Here is a 13,748-nt window from a genome sequence, read left to right as displayed (position 1 = left end):
GCTTTGAATAAAACCTATTTTCTTTTTTTTTTTTTTTTTTTAATTTTTTTATTGTGAATCAGGGTTTTAAGTTTCCTAGGCTGGCCTGGAACTTTGGATTCTTTTTTTTTTTTTTTTTTTTTTTTTTAAAGAGAGAGTGAGAGAGGAGAGAGAGAGAGAGAATTTTTAATATTTATTTTTTAGTTCTCGGCGGACACAACATCTTTGTTGGTATGTGGTGCTGAGGATCGAACCCGGGCCGCATGCACCCTAGGCGAGCGCGCTACCGCTTGAGCCACATCCCCAGCCCCAAAAACCTATTTTCTTATCAATTTGACTTCAGATATTTCTGGAGCAGTGAAGAGTGAGTCCAGCCTCCAACACCAGGCTAGTATCAGTGTCACCTGGAAGCAATAGGCAAGGTGTATCAGGTAATGAATGGTTTCAGAAAAGTAGCCCAAGTCATGGAAATTGGCGAAAGACCTCCTTGTTTGTCCTTTCAGTTGAGTGCTGAGTGATATGTAATAAATCAAGGCTGTGCACCTTTGGTTGACTTCCTAGTGACTGGGCTGTGTTCAACTTCAAAAAGGTAGAAGTTAACATTAGAAAACACTCATTCAAGTGATTCATAGTTACAGTACTAAAAGTGAATTTTTTTTCCAGTAGAGATGGAATTGATATTTATTCAGTACAAATTTTGTTGCCTTGGGTTGGGGATGTGGCTCAAGCAGTAGCGCGTTCACCTGGCATGTGCAGGGCACTGGGTTCGATCCTCAGCACCACATAAAAATAAAATAAAGATGTTGTATCCCCTGAAAACTAAAAAATAAATATTAAAAAATTCTCTCTTAAAAAAATTTGTTGCCTTATAGGAAAATGAGATATATTTGCAATATATACTAATATTAATATATTATATAATGTATTGAATATATTTGCAAAATTTCTTCGGCTTTCTTAACTAGATATTGATACCGCCAATTATCCTCGACAAGTCCTGCTTCCCCACATGTTGAAGTTTGAACATTAGAGAAGCACCTGAGGCAAGCATATGAAGCAGGGTTTATTTAAAAAGGGGTAACATAAACTTCTCCCGCAAGGGAGAAGGGGGCCATAGCTGGTATCTTGGTATCCCAAGAAGTGAGGTGTTCTGCCCTTTTTATATGTCCTAAGATTCCTTTGTTCTCCTGTCTTTTCCCCTTTCTTTCTCCTTCCTGCTTACATGACTAGGCTCTGGAATGTGCTCTGTGGTGTGGCCAAAAGGTGGAAAACAGGTGGGCTGAAGGGGTAAGGGCTGGATGGAGCAGCCAAGGACATTTTAACAACCTTACAGCTCCCTGTAGGGAAGGGAAATTCCTGGGACAGGTTACCTTGGCAACAGGGTGGAGCAGGGGCAGGTTCTTGATGAGATCTCTCAGGGAACAGTCTCCAATTTCCCAGACTCACTCAAAATTGGCCTCCTACATTTGACCTGACTCGATTTACCTATCTACACTGACTGCCTGTCTAATTCTGGCTTCAATATGAGTATGTGTGTGTGCCCAGTGTTGAATATAGATTACATATGTATCTTTTCTTCATATTTTCCAGTCAAATGATTTTGACATCTTACCGGTTTCCTCATTAATTAGTGACTTAAATAAAATATTTTCTTAGGTGTTCATCTTATATTTGTAAATCATGCTTTTAGTTTTTTGAAAGTTACAATTTTAGCAATGTAGTATAAGAAATTTTGTCAGATCAACCACCTTGAACTAGAACAGACATAAAATTGCTTAGCATCTTGCAGTTGATAGACATCTAAAATATAGGAGACAACCACAATCCTTTCTTCTAGCTGTTTATGAAAGCAAAGCGTCACATGGTACACCATAAACAATGTGTAGTGTTGAATGAAATGACATACAAGTCAAAATCAGAATCTGACAACATCATTATTTTTTTTTAAAAACCTACCACATTCTTATTTCTTATTGCCTTTGCAAGCTTATTTTGTGGGAATCTTAATATCTAAAGGGTCTAATTAAAGAAAAATTTCAATGAATTTTCTGGACAATCTTAAATAAGAAATTATCATGCAGCATATCAATGCATTAATTAATATTTCCAGTCCCATGTAACAAGATTTTTCAACTTTATTCAAAGTCCTCCACCCCATAATTTGACTCTGTTGCCAAGGTTGACCACCAAGTGACAAAGGTTGGCGATTATTACTACCTTACTTTCCCTGCTCCCCTGTGCCTAATGTTACACAGCTCCCTTGAATCTTATTTAGCTCATTTTATCCAAATGGTCAAAGGTTGGTACTCTTTTGGCTTGCTAAGAGGTTAAACCTACTCTTTTCCAATTAGGTACTTTTAAAAATTGGTTCTTTTTTAGTTGTACATGATAGCAGAATCCATTTTGATATAATTATACAAACATGGAAAAATATGGACTACTTCACGAATTTGCATGTCATTCTGAAAAACCAGCCTCTACCTCAGAGCAAAGCCTGTCTAAAGAAGGGACATGACCTTTGTCCTTGGAAAGACCCACAGAGCACTCCTAGGTACATTCCCACCCTGCTACAAATAACAGGAGAGATCTGCTGTGCCAGGTGTCCCTGACTCAGTCAGGCTAGGTGGGGACCCATAGCAATCCCTAGCAGCCACCAATCAGCATGAGACAGGGAAATACCTGGGATGCCAGATGACCTTCCCAGTAGTTTATGGTGTTGGGAAACCATGTAGTTCAGCACGAACACCCCTATTGGCTTAAACCAATCAGTTCAAATGAATCCCCCTCTTGTAGTAACCAATCACCCCTACCCAACTTGTTCCCGCCAGTGAATGTGCTAATCATGTTTTAGAGTTGTTTTATGATTTTCCTGCAGTGTGTGATGATTACTAAGAGATGCTATGATGTATGTGAAGTCCCTGCCTTCCCCAAAGAGTGCATAAAACTGCTGCAAACCCTGGGCTCCGGGCCTCTCAGCATCACCAGTTGCTGTGTGTGCGCAGGGAGGACCTAGCTAGCTGGCAATAAACACCTCTTTGCTGCTTACATTGATCTTGGTCTCTGGTGGTCTTTTGGGGGTCCCGAATTCGAGCATAACAATTCTTGCTTAGGGGCTGTGCTAATTTTCGCTGTATCATTTCAATTTTAGTATGTGTGCTGCCAAAGTGAGCACCCAATAAGGTACTTTGGAAGGTATTAGGGAGAACTGTCTTCCTATCACTTGCATTCTCTCTCTTACCTGCAAGAACTTTAACACATGTCCCATCATGTTTTGAATTAAACAAAGTATGTAAAGCACATGATAAATGTTCAATAAGTGTTTATTGGTATCATTGCTACTTTTTTCAAGTTTTGAAATGGCTGCAACACGTGATTGCAGCCACAAAAGAAATATGGATGTGTGCCTGAAAAACTCAATTTCCTGTTTCAGATAGTCTTAACTATCTTAACAGTTATTCTACACATAATTTAAAAATGATAACAAAATACAGATGTGAATACGGTTTCAAGGATTCTAAACATTTATATAAAAACTCTTTGCCAAATCATAACTGTTTTCTGGCATAGTCATCTTGAGTTATTACACATTTTTGATTTTTCATTACCACACTGATTGAAATTAATTTTGTTTGCTCTTTTTTTTCAGCTCCCAGGAACCAGCCTAATTGATACTCTTTCTGCTTCAGTTGATGAGTTTTTCTGTTTATATGCAATTTGGGGTTTGCAGGGAAACAATGATAAGCATATCCAGTGTCAGTAAGCTTATCAACATGTGGCTTTCCTGTCTGAATTGAACGTGGAATGTAAAAATTCATTAAAACTCACCTTTGAAACCTACAAAGAAACAGTTCAGAAAAATATCTAATGGGATGCCAACAGAAATTCTCCAAATACAACTTCAGCCGTTGTCCTCTTTTTAAAAAATATGATAAACCAGCTGACACATTTTTCTTAAAAACTCTTTCCAGGACAGAAGCTACCTCCTAAATCCTGAAGGCAAGGAATCTGGGGCATTCCTACTGCTGTCCTACAAGGTGTTTTGTCCCTTTTACTTCTTCATTTTTCTTTTAATTCTTTGCTCTACCACCCTCCCACAATTTCTGTTTCTGTTTTTACAACCCATCCCTAGATCAGTGTCTTCACTTTCTTGAAGCACATAGTATGCAGATGCATTCATCTCTGCAGTTGTTTTTGTTGACTTCAAAAACACAAGTCAGGGGCTAGGGTTCTGGTTCAGTGGTAGAGCACTTGCCTAGCATGTGTGAGGCACTGGGTTCCATCCTCAGCACCACATAAAAATAAATAAATAAAGTAAAAATATCGTGTCCATCTACATCTAAAAAATACTTAACCACCACCAACAAAAACACATATCAATGACTTTTTCATTGTTCTGGCCTCTCACCAATGAGCATTTTAGCAGTTCACTTTAGCAATTGCTATCTTTCAGCTTATTATCAAGCATACAACAACAAAAAACAAACCAAACCCTAGTGTTTTCCAGACTTGTACCCTAAATTTTCTTTCTTTTCTCCTCCCTCCCTTCCTTCCTTAATTTTGAGACAGGGTCTTGCCATGTTACCCAGGCTGGTCTTGAATTCCTGGACTCAGTGAACCTCCTGCTTCTGCCTTCCACTTGCTGGGATTATAGGTGTGGGCCACTTTGCACAACCTGAATAATCTTCCTAGGAAATTCAACTTAGCAATTAGGTTACTGGCCTCTGTACTTCTTATTTCACTTTATTTGTAAAATAGTGTCCAATCATAATTGTTGCATGATGCTAGGGAAAAAATATTAAAATTTATTTATGTTTAAAGAAACTTCTACTGTGGGAAGGAAATATTTGCAGAATGACTTCATTTGGCTTTTTAGAATGGCTCAGAGTGCTGGAGTGATAACTCAGTGATAGAGGTCAGGGTTTGATTCTGAGTGCCACTAAAAACCAAAACCAAACAAACAAAACAAAAGTGATCAGAAGTCCCTTTATGCACCTATAATCTACTCTAGGACTGTCCCAAATCCTTTGCAATTGTCTCAGTTGCAAACTGTGACCTTAATGGCACACATTACATATGAAGTCACTGAAAATTGTTAGGCCATCTGGCAGTGGTTCTTCAAACCCTGGTCTCCATTTTTCTTTTTATTCACATATTGTTCCTCTGTTGCCTAGCATGACAGTGTTATCAGTTCTCCGGTGCAAGCCTTCCCACTCTGTATGCTCATCTCATCCCTCCCCACTTCCTTCTTAACCTACCTGGTTTTACTGTTTTCTAAAGATTTTGGATTTTGTCTTTCCTTTATATTTTTCTTTCTGCATATCTGCAAATACCTGCATCTCTCCTATCCTAAGTTGAAAATAAAACCCCCAAACCCCTCTATAAATATTACTACTTGACACACTCATGTGAAAGTTTATCTCTTTGTCTCTCAACTACGTTGTAACTTGCATGCTTACCTTCAATATTATTTCAGAATAAAACATACAGTATTGTGCTGACTCAGAATGAGTTAAAGCAGTGGGACAAAGTATGTTTTTTTTTTTTTTAATTCATTCTGAGTTTATTTTATCACAGTAAGTTTGGAGAGAGGTATGGGGCAAGTCTTTGTGAATCATTTGTATATTGAATGGAATTCCCTCATTTTTAACTTCAGAAAAGAAAGTTTCCAAACCTCAGGCCCAATATTTTTGGATAAATTACCATTATTTCTATAATTCTGGTTTTATAGCCTCTTGAAACTTTTTCCTCACTGTCTTCCTAGCTCTTTGGACACAGAATAATTGTATAGCTCCCTGAACTTTCAGAAACTTAGAATATTTATGCATTCAGCATAGTGATTGAGAAACAGAAAAGATCAGCACAAAAAAGTTCCTATGCATTGAAACAGATTTCAAAGCAGATTCCTGCTTCTCCTCCCTGATGTCTGTCTTACTCATAGTTCCAAGCACAGAATTCCTCTCTTTAAAGAGATCACTGCTTCCCTGTTGCCCAAACCTCAGGTACTTGGAGGTCCTTACCTTACCTTCCATCTTCAAATTTCACTACTTTTCTATCCAAAATAAATACTGGGTGGAGGGATTTGTCAGAAGAGCATGACAAAGGTTTATATCAGTGAAATAGGAGCTGGCATCAGGCCAATGATTCCAGACCAGTGATTCCTGATTAATGTTGCACTTTGGAATTATCAGAGGACCTTTAACCAATATACTGCTCTACTTTCAAAATATATCTAGAACCTCACCATTCCTCACAGCCTACAAAACTGACACCTTGGTGGCTGTTGTCTTCTCACATGGGATTACTGTATGTCTCCAAACTGGATTGCTTTCTGCTTTTCAGTTTTCTCAACACGATAGTCAGAGGGATTGTTACAATGTGGGAGTCAAATCAGGTCTTTTCGTTCTAAAAAAGCCTTTTATCTCACAGAGTAAAATCAAAGTCCTTAAAATAGCTTTCCAGCCTGTAGTCTGCCCTCTCCAGCAGAGCAGCCATATCCATACATGGTCACTGAGCACTCCAAATGTGGATAGTCCAAACTGAGATGTGCTACAAATGTAAAATACACACCAGATACCAAAGACTTAGGAAAAACTCAAGCAAAATATTTCACCAGATATTAGAGATTAAAATAATTTTCTTCTATTAAATTATGCTAAATAGCATACATTGTTAAAATGTATTTCACATGCTCTTTTTTTTTTTTTTTTTACTTTAGATTGTGTCTACTGGAAAATTTAAACTTACATATGTGACTCATATTCTGTTTCTACTGGATGGTGCTGCATTAAACAATGTAGGCTCCATTGTCTTTCTGACCACCTCTCCTGCTAATCTTTCACCCTTTCTTTCCTACCATACTGCCTTCCTACTCTCCTTTGTACACACCAAGCAGTCTCCTGCCTCAGCATCTTTGCATTTTGCATCCTTCAGTCTGAAAGTCTCTTTTCCCTAGCATTCCAGGGGATCTTTCTTATTTCTTTGGGCCTTTTCCTTAATGTTATATTCTCAGTGAAACCTCCCGTGGTTACTTGATGCAAAATCAAAACCCATGAATTTTGTATCTCCCTTCTCTGCTTCATTTTCCCCCTCAGTTTGTATCTTTATATATCATAGAGTCATAGATAAAGCAAATGGAATATTTAGATAAACCTAAATCTAATGGAATATAGAGGTAGTTTCTACAGGCCAAAGCACAGTCTAGTGGTTACAGCCGTGTTTGCTCAAAGTTCAAACAAATAATGCTGGCTTTAAAATAAAGAAAAAGACTTTCTGGAATTCAGAGGACATGACTAGAAATCTAGGTATGAAACAGTACCTGAAGTCCAGAAGAACGTCACTTTCATGTGTGGGAGATGTAGTCATCAATGAGAAAAGCTCAGAGCTTCACTTCCTAAGGACAACTGGGAGAGTGCTAAGGTCACACGTCAGTCCTAGAAGGAGCCTGACCAGTACAAATAAAGGTTCTCACAACAGATATTGAAGCTGATCCCCATCTCTTGCTGCATTGGGTACAATGAATGGTGACTTACTACAAGTATTATCTGAAAAAAATGGGCGCGTTTGGGTTGTTAGTAGTATAGAAGACCTTTACTCAGTAGTCATGACCTTCTTCCACACCAGAACAATGATCAGATAAAGAGGTCTTAGGACATCATTCTTCTTGTGATGTGTATACCTTAGTGTCTGTCAGTTTGGGGGCTAACATACTACAGACCAACGTGGTAGAACCATGCATCTCTCTGGCCACTACGGAGGTCCTGTTGTGGTCAGCTTTTTTGTTGCTGTGACTGCAAAGAACAATTTTATAGGAGGAAAAGTTTATTTGGGCTTCATGGTTTCAGAGATCTGAGTCTACAGACAGCTGGCTCCTTTGCTGTGGGCAGGACATCATGGCAGAGGAGGGTGGAGGAAAGTAGGTCATGACATGACTACCAAGAAGCAGAGAGAAAGTAAGCTGAGCTCACAAAATATAGGCACACCCCCCAGAAACCCACCTTCTCTAGCCACACACTACCTGCCTACAGTTACCCCACAGTTCATGCCTATCAGAGGATTAATGCATTGGTTAGATTAAAGCTCTCATAATCCAATAATTTCCCCCTCTAAACCTTCTTCATTGTCTCATATATGAGCTTTTGGGGGACACCTAAGCTAAACCACAATATGCCCCTGCACAATTGGCTGGTTTACCAAAAGAACCATGAAGGTAGCGGTGTTGACTCTACCACCTCCCTTCAAATCTGGAGGGATTTGCTGATCTTAGCCACTGGTGTCACTGAAGACATCATTTTATTAGAAAGTATATAGTATGTGCTGCCCTTGAAAGGATTGTGTTGGTTACATCACACCGGAAAGAATTTGGAGTGAAAGTTATCTTTGGGCTTTTTTTTCCCCCTTCAGATTTAATCACATATTAAAGTGTGATTTCTCTTCTTTGCATGTAAATCTCAAAAACCAGCAAATGCAATTATGCCAATAGCAGGAAGAAAAAAAATGGGGGTCTCTCAGATCCATGCTGCTTATTTTATTCTAACCATTTACAATGAATGCTTATTTAAAAATGAAAAAGTCAGAGCAATTTTCAAAACATAAGATTTTGCATGCATTTACTAAGAATATACCTATATTACATAACAAGAATGGAGAACACAAAAGTTCTAAATCTAAGAATATATAAGTCTCCAACAGATTATAGTCTGTTTTGTTGATTATTATATACTTGAATAGAATTTGACTGTACAAGTGACTATAAAGCATATTAAGATAAGCCCAAATGGACCAACCTAATGGGGCTTGCTTATGACATCCATCACATGTTTTCTCCCTTTGACCTATATTTGAGGCTGCACAGACAACTCCAATACATCTCTGAGACTCTCCATATCCAGTAGTGCACAGTTATCCTTGGTTGTTATTTTATTTTCTTCTTATTTCCCTTCCTGACTTTCCTACTCCCCAGAGAATTTTTATTGTTCTTTAGAGTTCCACAGTTTTTTAAGAGAAAAAAAAATCAAAGATATTCTAAGTGTATTTCCAAATGAAAAAATGTGATGTGTCACATATTGCTTTAAGGTTTAGAGACAGGCAGAAAGATGTAGGTGGGACTGGCATACACAAAGTGCCAAGACATTGTAACTGTTTGTAAATATGGAAACTGATAGCCTGGTGAAGTATGAGTGGAAGAGGTGAGAAATTTGGACACTTAAGATATGAGCCTCAGTTTTCACAGTGATAAAGGGAATCTACATCACACAGTTACTGTGAGAAGAGAATAATCCTGAATAACCCGTGTACAGCATTGTGCCTGGCTCATAACGGCTATGCCATCACAGGATCACAGAGTGCTTTTATTATTGCAGTTGCTGCCATTCAGGCAATGGAGGAGACCCAACTTTGACTTTTCACCTCTAAAGAATCACACTTCAAAGAACTAAGTTTTTTTCCTAACTAATATTGTCACTCTTTAAACAAGGGTGTTACAATATGATCACAGAGGAGAACTTGCTGTTTACTAAGAGCTATTTATAAAGAGCCCCTGCCTCTGAGCAGTTTACAGTCTATTTAGGCAAGTAACATTAACACATGTGAAATGATTCCAGTAGTAAGGGCTACTGTGGACTAATTAGGATGTGCTCCATGAGAGCAATGATTGTTCTTCACATTCAAATGACAAGAAGAAAAATAATGTTCTTAGCCAGGAGCCGTGGTGCACACCTGTAATCCCAGTGGCTCGGGAGGCTAAGACAGGAGGATCATAGGTTAAAAGCCAGCCTCAGCAATGGTGAGGTGCTAAGCAACCCAGTGAGAACCTGTCTCTAAATAAAATACAAAATAGAGCTGGGGATGTGGCTCAGTGGTTGAGTGCCCCTGAGTTCAATCCCTGGTACCCACTCCCTCCCAAAATGTTCTTTATTATTTACTATGTATCAAAAAAGTGCTAAATATTTAAATCAAGTCATCATATCTGATAGCATATGGCATAGCAAACCACTACAATGCCCTCTCCTTTTTATATATTTTGAAACTGGAGCATGAAAGTATACAATCTCTTACAACATCATGTGCTAGTAAATGAAAGTCCATAGAAGTGAGTTCAGACCTTTGGACTCCAGGCTGCACTTTGCTGTTTATGACTGTACCCAGGGGGCTCACAATGATGCTTGTAACATAGAAAATATCAAATAAATCTTGGCTGACAGAATGAACTGGTGAATGAATGAATACAAGGTGAGTTACAGGCTGTTTTTATTTTTAGGTGTTATAAGATAAGAATTTTGTTTTAATTAGAAAAAATTCTAATTTTACATTAGAGTTTTACTAGTGTAATCAATATATATTTATCTATATGTTGAGCATCTACCATATGCCAGGCATGGTGATAAGACCTAGGAATACAGGAAATATATTTCATCCTTAAATAAATTAATATTCAATAAATAGAATAATTTTTTATTATAAGTGCTATGATATGGGAATACCACCAGAGTTCTGGTAAGATGATTGAAGAAGAGACTTCTCTTGGCTATATTGTTGTAGATAGAGTAGGTCTCATAAGTGAGACATTCATGAAAATGTCCCCAAGTAGAAGAAAGGAAAAAGATCTTAGGCAGAGAAAACAGGAATTAAAAGACTTAAAAGTTGTGAAAGAGCACACATACTTTGGAAAGTGAATCAACTGAGTGACTGAAGTAGGCGTAGGTAGGAAAATGAGAGATTAGGGTTCAACTGATATGATGTGGATTCCTGCAGCTGCAATCCAGCGTGAATGCTGATGTTGTGCAGTGGGAAGGAAAGAGTCAGTAAATGGAAAAGGTCATAAAGCATAAATACCCTACCTCTACCTAGGAGGTAGAGTGAGATTTTACCACCATTACCTCTTTTTCCTCTCTCTTTTTCCACATAAAGTCACAGAATGAAGGCAGCCATGTGCAAACCAGTGAAAGCAAGTTCATCAGAGCACAACCATACTGGCACACTGAACTGGGACTTCCGGTCTCCAGAAATGTGAAAATGGTTGAAGCCATCAATCTATTTTGTTGTGGCTACTGTAGCACACTAAGACAGCTGAGGATTACAAGTGTGATTTGGAGGCAGTGGAGAAAAAATGGTGAAAGTGAATATAAGTGTAATTTAGAATTTGAGGCAGCAGGAAATTCGACGTGTGAACGAGTCTTTCAATACACACCCTGTTCTTGTTTCAGGCAATTTATCCTTTACCTACAGCTACTGCTATTTTAGAAACAAACAAAAAAATCAAAAACCCCAAGTACATTTTCACTGGAGCATGGCATGTATCATGTCTTCTACATGTATATCCAAAGTAAAAGGCATAAAGAAGTTAACTAACATTCATGATAAGCAAAATAGAAGGAGTCTACTCTCCAAACTTTAGTCATTAGATGGAGGCTATTATTAGCAAAAGAAATAGCAAGTGTTTGGAAATACTTAATATAATATATAGTTCTAAAACCAAAATAGAAATCTTGACTTACCAAAGCCCATCTTGCTTAGAGACCCTAAATGGTGAATGTGGGTCTTGACAGAAAAGAATCTTCTTCCTCTCTAGTGAAAGAGGGATGCTTGTTTTCTTTAAGACTCATCTATTCACTTGTGCCCAGCATCGCCTCTCCTAAGGACTCATTGAAACACTTGTCACTTTACATTTCATGCTCACTTAGTAACTTTGTTTTCACATTCAAGTTTTACACATTTTAAAATGACAGTAGGCCAATATATTCCCCAAATCTTGCTACTCTTCTCTTTGCATTCATACCAAAGCTACTTTGAAACATAGTTTTCAATTTTCCATCTCCATTTACTCTCTCTCTAATCATGCTTCCATGCACTGTTATCTGATTTTTACCCGTGAAAAATCCACATCACTTGTTCTGCTGCAAGTCACCTTTGACCTACTAGATGCTAAATCTAGAGGACATGTTCTACACTTCACTACCTGTCCAATGTGCATATTTTAAGTTTTAAAGCATTCCATTATTCTTGATAATGTTTTTCTACCTTGACCTCTTGTCTTTCCTTCATGTTTTGTTTTTCACCCAGTTCCTAGAAAATTGATTTTTTTTTTCTAGGATCTTGTCCTTGGTCTTTTTTTTACTCTACCCATTATCCCTGTGTGGAATGCCTAACTTCAGTACTTCAGCTCTTGAGCTAGCAAATTCTGCCCTGAAATGTTCACATGAGCACACTCCTCTGAGTCTCAATCATGTATATATAACAGTGTACTAGGTATAAAATTTTACTGTATCTGATTAACCTTGAAAATATTACTAGGTTCCTAAAAACATCCTTGTTTGAAGATGGGGCCACCATCATCATCATTATCATCATCATCATCATCAGAAATAATTGACTTATAGAGGTTTTCTTGAGAAGAAAAAATGAGGTAACAAGTAAAAAATGGATTATCAAAGGGCATGCTAGTTAGTATCTGAATTATTAGTTATGTTATATCACAACATGTATTTTATCTAAACTGTCCTTCAATCTATTGATGTGATGAATTTCACTTATTGATTTCCATATGTTGAACCAACCTTACATCCCTGAGATGAACTCCACTTGATCATGGTGCACTATCTTTTGAATATTTTGTTGTATGTGATTTGCTAGTATTTTGTTAAGAATTTTTGCATCTGTATTCATGAGTGATATTGGTATGAAGTTTTCTTTCCTTCCTGTGTCTTTGTCTGGTTTTGTTATCAGAGTGATACTAACTTTATAGAATGAGTTGGGAAGGTTTCCTCCTTTTCTATTTTACTGAATAATTTGAGGAGGATTGGTGTTAGATCTTTCTTGAAGATCTAGTAGAACTCTAACCCCTTTCTTTCAAGTTTCCTGTCAACTGGATGATAGAAACCACTTAACATGGTGAAATTATCTCACCAATAAACTAATATGGTTTGTTGTAAAATATATTTTCCTTTTAATAAAAACCATTGTCATTTTTTTGCAAGGTTTTAAAGTAAAACCTAGCTTACATTTTTTTAAAAGTCACTACAGACCTGGTTAGCCTGCTTCCTTAAAATAATTCACATTGAGACATAAAGACTGGATTACTTTCCTCTTTAATTCAATGTTCCTTCTCTGTAAGGAAGAGAGCAGGACCTTGTAACCACCTCATAGCCATTAAAATTTTTGTTCTTATGTATTTTCTATAAGAATAAAAGTACTTTATTTGGGGCATGGTATGGTTGTTTATGGTTGGCCTGCTCCCTAAAGCTCCTATCTGGAATATTTATATGTGTACACACACACACACACACACACACACACACACACACTTAACCAGTGGTTAATTGAGTAGGACATAAGTGGCTGTGGCTGATGTTGCTTTCTATACCATTCCATGAGCCTTGTCTGACCTCTAGACCCCTCTCTTCACAGAGATTTCTGAAAGATCTGAAGTTGAGGACATATTTCAGAGGAATAGAGGAAGAGGTACTTACACCACTGATTTCTTTATCTAGTTTATATTTACTATAAAACACATTACTTAGTTTCTCTGAGATGTCATTGTAGTAAATCAGCCTTGAACTGAGAACATCCTTTGAACTGAGGCAGAGTGAGAATCTCTTCAATTGTGGACAGTGAAATTCACAGTGTTTGTAGTACTAAATTTAAATACTAAAAACAAATGTATAGGGCTGGGGATGTGGCTCAAGGGGAAGTGCGCTCGCCTGGCATGCATGCGGCCCAGGTTCGATCCTCAGCACCACATACAAACAAAGATGTTGTGTCCGCTGAAAACTAAA

The 13,748-nt window shown here is 37.7% G+C and overlaps 1 pseudogene; it reads right to left on the bottom strand.

Annotated features, from left to right (window-relative positions):
* Positions 1 to 3,077: 3,077 nt before the first annotated feature.
* Positions 3,078 to 3,151, bottom strand: LOC113198992 (U6 spliceosomal RNA; annotated as a pseudogene).
* Between the last annotated feature and the right edge of the window lie 10,597 nt (positions 3,152 to 13,748).

This window comes from Urocitellus parryii, chromosome 11 (assembly GCF_045843805.1).
Source record: "Urocitellus parryii isolate mUroPar1 chromosome 11, mUroPar1.hap1, whole genome shotgun sequence".
Classification (NCBI taxonomy): Eukaryota; Metazoa; Chordata; class Mammalia; order Rodentia; family Sciuridae; genus Urocitellus; species Urocitellus parryii.
Note: the sequence above shows the minus strand (reverse complement) of the source record. Positions and strands in the feature narration are given on the sequence as shown.